Consider the following 13,238-nt stretch of genomic DNA (forward strand, 5'->3'; position numbering starts at 1 on the left):
ATTTTTCCAACAACGCCCTCCCCACTTCCTTGAGTTGTGGTTTCTTCCTTTAAATACCCCCTTATACAGCTACTCGGGGCGCCATAGTCCTCTACCCCTGCGTGGTGTATGACCATGGGCCCGAGAACGCTCTCGAATAAAAATCCTCTTGCAAGTTGCAGCAAGACCGTTTCTTGTGGGTGATTTTGGGGTGTCGCCTCTCCTGAGTCAGAACGTGGGAGAGTCCTCACGTTGTGGGTCTTTCAATAGGTACCACAAAGATTTGCTAACATTTTACATGAAATTATTTAGGCTCATAGCACCATGTTTAAGTCACAGCCAATATTTATATGCCAAGCATGGATAGATGGGGAAAGTAAGAGTAGTTGATTTTAGATCGATTTGTGCCACAGAAATACATAGTATTTAATCCTTGTCTCTGGATTCTGTCAAGAGCATCTCCTGAAAATTTCTTAGAAACAGTAGCATCACATACTCCTAACAGTGGGTTCCAAAAACCCTTGGAATTTCCTGGGTGACAGGAGCCTCTTGTGTTTCCATAAAGTCAGACCCTGGATAGCTTCATGTGGGGCTCCTCGGCAGAAAGATCAATTTCAAATTTTCAAATCCCATTCCTTTACGATTTCTGGGAAGAAGAACTGGTATGCTACACACACTCCAGTGAAGTCTGCTTGGCAGGCCTAGAGGCCTGGAAACACTCACGAGGCAAAGAGTTTCAAGGAAACTCAACCTCCTGGAACCTTGGCATTCTCATAACCCGTATACTCATACCCTATCCCCGCGTTAATCTGGTGTATGGATCCATGTGCTCTCTTTTAGTATTATTTTATTATAAGTGTCTTAAAGATTGAATTGAGACATAGCTAAGTCTTCACCAATGTTCCAACATCCTAGAAAATCCTTGAAGCCGACAAACTTGGAATTCATTAGGAATTCAGTGAAAAGGTTACCTATTCAGTAACATTCAAATTTACTTCTAGTAGAGACAGTGAAACTAATTAAGCATTACAAAGAACGGAGCTGGAATAGCTCAGGGCTGGTCTGCAGAGTGATTACTTAGGACAGTAGCCAGTCTTACCCAAACAAGGGAATACACGATGGCCTAGCTAATAGGTGGGTTTATCTTGTAAGAGTTAGGGAATCCCACTGAGACAGGGATCTTCTCTACAGCCAGGTATAGCAGGCTACATTGCATATTAGAAGCAAGTTGGTGAATTCTTCTGACAAATGGAGATTCTCCACAGATACTTAAAAGAACAGCCAAGTTACACTCATATAAGAATTTATCAAGGCCTAGGAAATAGGAGGTTTGTGGTATTGCATTATTCATGAGGTCTGCTAGAGCAGAACCCCCTGGTGCTAGCTTTCACAAGGCTCAAAGGAGTAGCACAAATTGTGACTAGGGTGTGAAATCCTTACCTGTCATTAGCTGACCCTAAGCAGAGCTGTTTTATCTTTACTGTAAATATTACCTGGTTCCTGTAAGTCCTTTTGAAGTCATTCCTTTGTTTTGTGTCAGGTAACTTCAATGTACTTTGCCTGCTGTGACATCCTACCCCTTTGTTTTCTGTATTATATAAGACTGGTGTACACTTTGTGAAAACACATTCAGATTCTACACAACCTCTTGTGTTGATTTTGTCTGTCATTCGCCGACTCCTTGTCCACCTGCAACTAGAGACCCATTCTATGCAGACAGGGACCAAAAGGGTCTGCAGCACTTGTAGAGGCTGAATTGATAATCAGTCATGTCCACATGACTGAACCTGTCAATGACAATTTCCCACAGCTTTGAGGTGACTATGCATACCCACATGTCAGGAGGTAGAGCCTGTGTCCTGACACACTTCTGTGCCTTTATTGTAACTTTGACAGTATAGAGTTTTCCTGAGTTCTGTGAGCCATTCTATCAAGTCATGGACCTTAGCAAGTAGCTGAACCTTCCCACAGCCAGCTGGTCAGAAGGGGAAGCAGTCTTGTGGATCTGTGTATTTAACCTCTGAATTCTGAGGCTAACTCTAGGGGATCGTAGTATCAGAATTAAAATAGGGGACACCTGGTTAGTGTCAAAGGAAAGGCTGAAGTATTAAAGTTGGTGTTAGAGAAAGATGCTCAAGTTTGGTGTCAGAAGTGTTCTATGAACTGAAAGAGATCATAGTACTTCTGAAAAAGAAAAGCAAAACCTACGATGCACCCATTTTGCAAAAAGCCATTATTAGGAATATGTCACTGCTTCTTTGCAAAAAAAGAAACTATATATCCTTTTTTTTATGAGGAAATCTTTCCAGACTTTGTAGATTTTCATTTGTTTTATATTTGATTTTCCAGTTAGTGTTTCTGGTAAGTTTCTCCAAATTAAATTTCCAGTTGCTAAAATGCTAGCCAACCAATTTCTATAAACAGGCTTCAGCTAGTCTTGTTGGCCTCCACTTCCCTGCCTGTGTTCATCTGCACATTTTGTCTTTCCTTATGCACTTCTCCAAACCAAAATGAGCTGCATGAAGTAACTCATATGTCCCACTCATGTGTGCTTGATGCATGCATGCACTTATATGTGCACATACACACAAATAAATATAATTCTTGAGATTTTATCTTTTACTGTCAATTGTAATGTAAAGTGCAGGCCCCCTGTGACCCTGCCTCCAAGTTCCCTTTTCAAGGAACTTGTGTGTCAAGTTAGCATCTAATCTAAGCCACAACACAGTACAAGCCTAACGAACTGAGTTCCAGCACAGATGCCGTGGTGGAAGGAGAAAACCTTCCTAAGTTGTCCACTGACCCCACCTTTGCATCACGGCACCTGCTGCCTGCACTCACGAACTCACATCATACTACAGGAAATAAGTGAATAAAATTAAGGTTCAAAGAAACTAGACCAGCTTACTACCTCTTAAGGGAACTGCACAATAGTCTTACTGCCTCATGCAGCACATTCTGTGCTATTTACTTTTTATGTAAAAAGTTTTCTCACAGCTATAAGCTTAAAAAGGAAAGTTTTTTGTTTGTCTGTTTTTAAATTTATTTACTTATTTTATGTATATGAGGGCTCTATCTGCATGTACAACTGTGTGTCAGAAGAGGGCATCAGATCCCATTACAGATGGTTGTGAGTCACCATGTGGTTGCTGGGAATTGAATGTTGGTCCTCTGGAAGAGCAGTCAGTGCTCTAAAGCACTGAGCGACCTCTCCAGCCCTAAAAAGGAAAGTTTTAGAAGTCATTAAAAATGCTAAAATGGGCTGGTAAGATGGCTCAATGGTTAAGAGCACTGGCTGCTCTTTCATAAGAACTGGCTCAGCACCTACATTATATTCACAACAACTGCAACTCTAACCTCAGGGAGTCGCTTGCTCTCTCCTGGCCTCCTCAGGCACCAGGTATGCAAGCAAAACACCCACACACATTTAAATTATAGTTTAAAAGATTAAACAAAGCCCAGAATTGCAGGTGCATTCCTATAATCTCACTAGAGGCAGGAGGACTGTGCTATAAATTTGAGGCCATCCTGGTCTCCATATCCAATTCCAAGCTAGCCAGATCTTGTCTCAAAAGTACCAAACAATGAAAACAACCCAACCAAACAAAACCAGAAAGAAAGAAAGAAAGAAAGAAAGAAAGAAAGAAAGAAAGAAAGAACTCAAACAAAATATGATAAAAGATACACTAAATCCATATACATGTATTTACTTTACATGAGTTAAAAGAAATAAAATCACCCACTGATGTATGAGGAAATGCTACTGTCTTTTCGTTAGGTTTATTGTGAAAGGCCACCTTGAAGGCCACACTGCTGCCATGCTCCTCCCCAACAGTGCTGTCAATGCTGGCATGGGTCTCAGTTCCAATACTGGTTCCCTTTGCCCCAGAACCACCTTCCGGAAGGGAACATAGATTTGTGCCAACCATACCAAACTGCTTGAAGATAGAAGTTATTTCAAGAAAAACAGAACTTAACTGATGGAATGAGAGAAGTTACTTCCCTTTTGCTGCATTTCTTCTTTTAAAATTTCACAAGTAGAGTTACTATAGCAACCAGGGAGCCCTTACAGAAGCCCTGAATTCCACACAAGAGAAGTGGAAGCAGGAGTCTGCTTTCTGCCTAGGAGGGAGAGGAGCAGGGCTTGGCATGGGGTCCTTCAGAGGTAGGGACAGCTGTGGTAGAATAGCCTCACCTGACTTCTGCAATATGTCCCCTGACCTGGAAGGAAGGAATGAAAGTTGCCACAAGTAAGAGAATTTTGGCAACTTTGAGGACTCCCAGCTATATTTCCCATCATCTGGCATTTTTCAGGAGAATATATGGTTCTAGACACACCACAACAGAAAGAAAATACCTGAAGAAATAAGATCATGTCAACCATTCTTTTAAGTTGTCTCTATTTCCTTTTCCAATTGTGTGTGTGTGTGTGTGTGTGTGTGTGTGTGTGTGTGTGCGCGCGCGCGCACATGCCAGCACAGGCATTGGATTCTGTAGAGCTGGGCTGCAGTTACAGATAGATTTTAAAATGCTTGACATGGATCCTGGAAAGAGCACTTGGGTCCTCTGGAGGAAACAGTCAGCTCTCCAGATCTCCTCCTCTGAGACAAGGCCTCATGTAACACAGGCTGGCCTTGAACTGCTGACCCGAAGGCCTCTCGCTCAAACTGCTGGGGTTAAAGCTTTATAAAATCACTTCTTAGTCAGATTTCAAAGTTTTGGTGTTTGGGTTTTTTTGGAGAGGGGTGCCACTGGGACACGTTCTTTCGCTATCTAGCTTGGGGTAACCCATGGCAACCCTCCAGTCCAGCTAACAGATCCAGCTTTGCATTTCCGTTTAAAACAATATTTTTAGGAGATGCTTCCTATCACATGATTACAATTTGCTTTTGTCTTTTGAGACAGGGTTTCTTTGTCCTGAAACTAGCTCCATAGACCAGGCTGACCTTGAGCCTGCCTCTCTCTTAAGTGCTAGGATTAGGGGGTGCACCACCATGCCTGGCTAACTGATTATGCTTTTACTTTACAGTGGAATGTCATTTCTGTTTAAAAGACTTAGTTTCTTCTGAATTCACTCTCTAGAATAAGCATGGGAACCACAGGGACTTAACACTACCATTAACAAAGTAAAACAACAACAGCCACACCGAGTCTCTACGACATTATCTCACATGCATAAACAAGGAACATAAAACTCCCTCAGAATTCTTTATCTAGACAAGACTGAGGTTGTCGTAATTTGTGTGACCCACAGGCCAACACGTCCTCTTTCCATCAGAAACATTTCTAAACTTTGTTCACACCAGAAGCGGAAGCAAACGGAGAAACTGCTTTTGTCATCTGCACTCCTCTTGGCAGCTGAATGAGATTTTTAGTTGGATTCTGTTTTTTATTAACCAAACAATTTTTTATTTTCCTAAGTGCGAGAAAGCTTCCTAAAAAAGACAAATGCTGTGATGGACTAGGTATTTTAATCCTGTAGGTGAAAAAAAGAAGACGAGGCTTATTTTTAACTTTAAAGAAAACCAAACTCTGGCCTGGCACACGGATTCATCAGCAGTCCACACAGTAAGACAACACCACGAAAGGTACATTAGAAAATGCACCTACTTACCTCATCAGTGAACACGACTCCATGGAACAATCCACTCAGATTTAATAAGAAAATATCTGGCTTTTCTCTGCTCATGTGTTTAAAATCTCGTGACCTATTAGTGGGGAACTGGCTGGAGTTCTGCTGATGTTCTGCCGACTGCTGCATTCTTAGACCTCACTGTGTAAGGACAACCCATGTGTTACTTGCTACACCTCCCTGGGGGTTGGGCTGCTGCTGTGTTGCTCAAGGGAAGGAGTAGATGAGAATGGAGAGACATTTACTTATAATAGTGAAATAAGCAGTGGAGCAGCACAGAAACTTCAAGTACAATTGAGAATGGGATGGTTTATAAACACTACAGTCCTCGGGACAGGCTGCAGGAACACAGCTGTTCCTCTCCTGAGTTGCTGCCCTGGACAAAAGCTGCTACAGATTTGAGATCTGGAAACTAAGATTAACATCTCCAGTTGAATGGACCTCAAGTGCCATTTTGTTACTGTAACTTTATTTTTTAGCACAGAACACTCATTTTGGAGAATACACTGCGCAGAATTACTAAATAGCACAAAACAATTTCCTGAAAAAAAATAAGTCTTATTTCAGAAGATGAACTGGTAAAAATATTTACTGCTCATCATAATATATACATTACATAATTGGGAAAGGACTTTAATTTTTTTCTTCCAGCCTTAAAGAACTGAAAATAAATAAATAAAATACCCAAACTGTCTGAATTAAAGTATTTATAATACCACAGAAGGATGACAGATTAATTTTCTCACATTTGTAATAGTCTTCACACCTTGCATGCATGAAAACTACACACACACACACACACACACACACACACACACTGTTGTGCAGTGAGACAAGCCAGATTTTTTGTTTGTTTGTTTGAAACAGGCTCATTCTGAAGTCTCTGCTGGCCTCACCCACAGCCTCCCTGCATTGTGCGCCTCCATACCCAGCTCATTTCTAATGAACTCCCAGGTAACCCTGGTGAAGGCCTGTACTTTACTGCAGACTGCCTCAGTCACTACAAGCTCTGAGTGCATCCTTAACTGTGCATGCAACTGCATGGCAAAGGCACTTGACAACCCAGCAGAAAAACATCAAGCATGCCGTTCCAGAAGATTGCTCTCTTCTTTCAGCAGAGCTATTCATTCACAAGGGACTCTTAGTAACGGTGCCTGCTTGACAGGGATTCATGAATTATAATTGTTTATAGGTATAGTTAATATGGGTGGAGATGTGGCTTAATGGTGCAGCATATGTTTAACACATCAACTGTCAGCAACACACACACATGCACATACCACACATACACACATACACACATACACACATACACACACACACACACTACAGGTTGTTTGCATTTAAGGAATAACTTTTGTTTTCTGCAGGTGGATATATATTTAAATTTATACTCTTTTAAATTAAAATATAACCATACCACTTCCTTCTCATTTTCTTCTTCCCTCCAACCCATTCCATGTGCTAGGATTCACTGTGAGAAATAGCTGTGTGTGATAGCTGTGTGTGGTCCCTTTTCTCTTAGTATTGTATGTACAATATACAACTCATAGATATATAAGTGGCACCTGCTGCATCCTTTTAGCATTGCTTGAAGAGAAGCCAAAGAGATGTCTGAATTTCCCTTATTTTCTGTGTAAATTCTACCATGTCTATTTAAATCTCACTGCACAGGGGGAAACAATTAGCCCAGCTTACCCCACCACTGAGCCCAGTCAAGTTTCACCACTGTCAAAGTCAAATATTTCTGTCTCCTAAATATTGTAAGCCTCCATGGCAATATATAAATTACAGACCTGGGTTTGCTTTCCTTTTCTGAATAGCATTTACTTTGTGCTTCTTAGGCACTTTCTTTCTGAGACATTTCATTAAACCCTTACTATAAAAATTTATCATCATCATTTTACTAAAGAGAAAATGAGGTTTATGAGTTTTAAAAGGTTGACTGTTCTTATTTATAATAGCCAGAAGCTGGAAAGAACCCAGATGCCCCTCAACAGAGGAATGGATACAGAAAATGTGGTACATTTACACAATGGAGTACTACTCAGCTATTAAAAAGAATGAATTTATGAAATTCCTAGGCAAATGGATGGACCTGGAGGGAATCATCCTGAGTGAGGTAACACAATCACAAAGGAACTCACACAATATGTACTCACTGATAAGTGGATATTAGCCCAAAAACTTAGGATATCCAAGATATAAGATACAATTTGTTAACCGCATGAAACCTCAAGAAGAACAAAGACCAAAGTGTGGACAATTTGCCCCTTCTTAGAATTGGGAACAAAACACCCATGGAAGGAGTTACTGAGACAAAGTTTGGAGCTGAGACGACAGGATGGACCATGTAGAGACTGCCATACCTGGGAATTCATCCCATAATCAGCCTCCAAACACTGACACCACTGCATATACTAACAAGATTTTGCTGAAAGGACCCAGATATAGCTGTCTCTTGTGAGGCTATGCCAGGGCCTAGCAGACACAGAGGTGGATGCTCACAGTCAGCTATTGGATGGATCACAGGGCCCCCAATGGAGGAGCTAGAGAAAGTACCCAAGGAGCTAAAGGGGTCTGTGGAACAACAATATGAACTAATCAGTACCTCCCACCCCACCCCACGCCCCCCGAACTCGTGTCTCTAGCTGCATATGAATCAGAAGATGACCTAGTCTGCCATCAGTGGAAAGAGAGGCCCATTGGTCTAGCAAACTTTATATGCCCCGTACAGGGGAATGCCAGGGCCAAGAAGTGGGAGTGGGTGAGTAGGGGAATGGGGGGAGGGTATGGAGGAGTTTTGGGATAGCATTGGAAATGTAAATGAAGAAAATACCTAATTAAAAAAAGGGTTGGCTGTTCATACAAATAAAATGACAAGCTCTAAGAAGTTAATTTAAACTAGATGGTAGTGATGCATACCCTTAATCCCAGTACTCAAGAGGCGGGGGCAGGCAGACAGATCTCTGAGTTTTAGGGCAGCCTGATCTACACAGTGAGTTTCAGGACAGTCAGGCCCACACAAATATATTCTCTCAAAAACAGGACAAAACAAACAAGCAAACAAACTAGCCAATGTAACAAGTTAAGATATAATTGCATTTACGTTTCCTTTATAGACGAAAGCCAGAAAAGCAAAGTATTCTCAGGAAAGTGACAGCTCAACCAAGGTGAAGTTACACTAAGACTTCAATGGCAGACATCATGCTTAGCACACCTGGGACTCTGGCTTCCACTCCCACATCAAACTACAAATGGAAATCCGATTGTACACAAGTAGATGACGTACAAATATAAACAAACAAAGTAGTTTCTAGGTTTTCAATTCTATCCATGGAAGTTTCTTGTCCAGTTACCCATGCACTCGCACACTGTAAGCAGCAGCTTCACACTGTAAGTACCAATTTCTAGGTACTCACTAAAATAAACTAACATTGACCTCTAGGAATGGGGTGTGAGCTGAGCCTTTATTCATAAATACCAATACCTAGGAACACCACCAATTTTTTCCACTAGTGATTGGACAGACACTGCTCTGAGCTACTGCGGTGCGATGGTGTAGCTCAGCAAGAACAGCAGCAAACCAGAGAATCACATGCACACTAGAGAAGCAATGCAAAAGGAAACAGGTAATCCATGTGACATCCAAATGCAAAACTTATAGAAAAAGGAACATCTATTCTTGGAGGACTGATCAGAGTCACAGCTGCGTTCTCTAAAACAATGGTGAAGTGGAAACTTAAGGGTTCTTTGGAAAGTCAGTTGTATGGTAACTTGCTGGGGCAAGCACATGAAGGAGTGTTTTGTTAAAGTGGACACAGGTGTGAAAGGCTAAGCAGACTCAAGAAAGCACATTTCACTGAAGCAGATAGAGGAGAAAGGATGTTCTACTAAAGCAAACATGTGAAAGGACATACAATGAAGGATTCTTTGCTAAGGACATGCATGTGTTGGTCCACCTTACATTGTGTAGTTGAGAGCCATTTGTCAGGACATCATAGAGAGAAACAAATCAAAAACCTTCTGGTGGTGTGCTGCAGTTTCTTACCACTTCTGTGCACTCGGGGTGATTGGCAAAGTGATGTCACCTGAGACAGATGCATAAGCGAAAGCAAGACCTGTGGAGGGCATATGATGTCTGGAGATAGTATAAAAGAACTCTACGGACAGTGACAGGGCTGAGATGGGCTTGCTGGTACAGCAGCTGTGTAACGCTTATGGATCTAGTGTCTTAACTGCTCTTCGCTTTGCTGAGAGAAGCATAGCTAAGAACTTCTCCTGGTGTCCCTCCTGGTCCCTCCTGCTGACTTGTGCCTAGTGCTGAGGCCTGGCTGCCTCTGCTAGGTCATGTCACAGTTGTTGTTAACCTGACTCTACCGAACTGGACTGCTGGTGTATCTGTGAAGAGTTTGCAAGTGGATCAAGCTGCTGCTGCTAACCTGTAAACTGAACTGCCAATTTCCAAACAACACAGACAGGAGTTGCTCCAAAGAACCTTTCTAAACAGGTCCATGTCCTCCCTTTCTTTCCCACTATCTCAGGTGGGTGGTCTGCCAAAAGGGAGGTTAAAGCATTTAAGAACCATCAATAAAAATAAGATTTGAAAAAATTTAAGTACAAATGAAGCTTACACAGAAATATGTATGATCAATATTCACAATTATATTATAAAATAGTTATCTTAATGTTTAAAATCCTTTCTTTGTTAAAAATCACATAATAAGAACATAATAATTTATAATCACATGGTGGCACATGCCTTTAATCCCAACATTCAGGAGGCAGAGGCAGGTGGATTTCTGAGTTCGAGGCCAGCCTGGTCTACAAATTGAGTTCCAGGACAGTCAGCGCTATACAGAGAAACCCTGTCTCAAAAAACAAAAACAAACAAACAAAAAATTCAATGATGAGGACCAGATAGGAGATCATGAATTTCAGGCCATCTGGGCTACATAGTAAGACTATTTTCAAACACACACACACACACACACACACACACACACACACACACACAATGAACAAACCAAAACAACCAAAATCAAAATAAAATACCAGTAAGACAAGATTTGCAAAGCAAAGATAAAGAGGAGACAAAAACAATAGGAGGCTGACAGTTTGTTTTTAACAGCAGAATCTCAATTTCTAGTACATTCATGGCCTTTCTCGTCTTCAGGAACAGATATGAACATTGATTATGTTTGGTTTCTGAGACTTTAAAAACTCAGAACAAACTGTGAAATGTGAACTAATTATCTCTTTACAATAAACCCCTTTAACACAGTGTAGTGGTGTCAGCACACAGATGAATTCTTCTAAATAAATAGGTTCTGCTGCTTCCATTAATTTAAAATGCTTGTTATGCAAACCACTGTAGAGAATACCTATAATCCACACTAACCAGGTATACTTGTTCACAGAACTCCTTGCTCTCTGCAGGCAGCCTTAGTGAGCCACCACCTTACCCTTCATCTTTTCTCACTTTAGAGATACTATTTCAGCACAAATTCTACTGAATAGGAACCTAAAAAGTTAACAAGTTGTCTGTCTTAGTATTTTTATTTAAAGCTAATATAAACTGGTATATCATACAATTGAAAGGGAAAGTGGAAGGGGTTGGAGGGGAAGTGGGGGTATGAGAGGAATCTGATCTGGTATTGGGTGAGGGAAAAGGACTTAAGCTGGGAGGGCCAGCAGAAAGAATGTAAACAGGCAACCTTAGGAAATATGAGGTTGGGGAATCTCCCAGAATGCACCAGAGATTTGAGAGATTCCCAGGACTCAAAAGGAGGGAACTTAGATGAAACGCCCGACAGTAGGGAGAGGTACATATTGAGCCCACTTCCAGCAGGAAAACAGGACATTAAATGAAGAATGGGGTTCCCATCCCACACTCACAACTCTGACCCATAATTGTTTCTGTCTGGAAGAATTACAGGGATGGAAATGGAGAGGAGCCTGAGAAAAAGAAGGTCCAGCTACAGGCCCAAAGTGGGATCCAGCTCAACGGGAGGTCCCAAGGCCTGACATTATTACTGAGGCTATGAAGCGCTCACAAAAAGGGGTTTATCATGACTGCCCTCCAAAAGACCAAGAAGCAGCTGAAAGAGTCAGATGCAGATATTTGCACCCAACCAATGGTCAGAAGCAGCTGACCCCTGTTGTTGAGTTAAAGAAGGCTGAAAGAAGCTGAGGAGAAGGGTAGTCCTGTATGGGGACCAGCAGTCTCAATTAATCTAGACCCCTGAGATCTCTCAAACATTGGACCACCAAACAGGCAGCATACACCAGCTAATATGAGGCCCCCAACACACATACAGTAGAGGACTGCTGGGTCTGTGTTCATTCAGAGATGAAGCACCTAACCCTCAAAAGACTGGAGGCCCCAGGGCGTTTAGAGGTCAGGTGGGGTGGGGGGTGGGGACATCCATGTGGAGACAGGGTGGGGTGGGGAAGAGGTGTGCACGTATGTGGAGCAGTTGGAGGGTGGATGGGGAGCGAGGAATGGAATAGGAGTGTAAAAAAACAATTTAAAAATAAAATAATATTTTAAATAAACTTCCATGTACTAAATGTAATGTAATATAATAAGCCAGCTTTGATAAATTATTAATAAACATACCTTAACAATAAAGAAAAACTATACCATGTGGATGTTAGTACTTAATTTTGTTCAAGTAAAAATGACAGTAGGAAACATAATGGAAGACTTGATTTTCACTTGAGAAAGAAAATTCTCTTATTTTCAAATGTTGTTTAACTGAGAAAAATACCTATTTCTATACTACAAATATAATCTCTCTTGGGCCTAGGTAAAATATTAAGGCCTAGAAGTAATGTTAAGGCCTAGGTAACTGTTACCTGGCTAGCCTGGCAGTATAAAGAAACTTTCTAATGCCAAGACTGATTACATATTCTGTTATGTTCTGTGCTGTTGAAAGGCAATCAGCATAGAAGTCAGTAGAACTGTTTAACCACAATGAACATGGCCTGAACCAACCACCCAGCAGCACTTCCTGCACCTGTGGATCAGCTTTTATGGTATAAGCTTCCCCTGGGACAGATCCCAACATAAGAGAGACACCTATTTCAATATACAAAACTATTTGGAATAAGACTTCCATTTTAAGCAGTGGTCAAGTAAAGTTCCTAAGACCTTCCTGGGAACTGGCATTGTACTTGGCAGAAAGAGACATGTACGTGGGTGACTGACATCCTGGTAGACAAGCTAAGCTATCAATATTAGATAAATCCCCATCCTGGTAGATAAGTTAGGACATGAATATTAAACAAGGCAAGTCCTCTGCCACTGTTGAATACCCCAACCAATGGGAGCAGGTAAGTAAACAACAAAGGCGTATTTCTAAGGAAATCCCCTAAATCCTGATTGCTGAAATAACTTGGCACAGATATTTGTAGATTTTGCACATAAAAGCCCTGTAGGATCTTAAGTCGGTGTCATGGTTCAGTTCCTGAATCTGGACCATGCCCCTGGTCGATCAGGCCGGGGGCATATGCTCAATGAACTCTCCCTGTCTGACTGAGATTGCTGTTCATGTAGTTTGTGAGATGGTTCCTGGACCCCAACAATCTCATTCTATTTTGTATTTATTAATATTCTAATAAC

At 41.4% G+C, this 13,238-nt stretch overlaps 1 protein-coding gene across 4 annotated transcripts in view; it reads right to left on the reverse strand.

Annotated features, from left to right (window-relative positions):
* Fgd4 (FYVE, RhoGEF and PH domain containing 4) overlaps nucleotides 1-13,238 on the reverse strand; it is a 161,770-nt gene that overhangs the window by 87,731 nt on the left and 60,801 nt on the right. Inside the window, exon 1 of one of the 4 annotated variants that reach the window (XM_029470307.1) lies at nucleotides 5,594-5,899. The exons of the other annotated variants lie outside the window; for them this stretch is intronic. The gene's annotated coding sequence lies outside the window, so the exon portion shown is untranslated. Of the gene's footprint in view, nucleotides 1-5,593; nucleotides 5,900-13,238 lie in introns of those variants that run through there. 4 annotated transcript variants of the gene reach the window in all.

Source organism: Mus caroli, chromosome 16 (assembly GCF_900094665.2).
Source record: "Mus caroli chromosome 16, CAROLI_EIJ_v1.1, whole genome shotgun sequence".
Taxonomy (NCBI): Eukaryota; Metazoa; Chordata; class Mammalia; order Rodentia; family Muridae; genus Mus; species Mus caroli.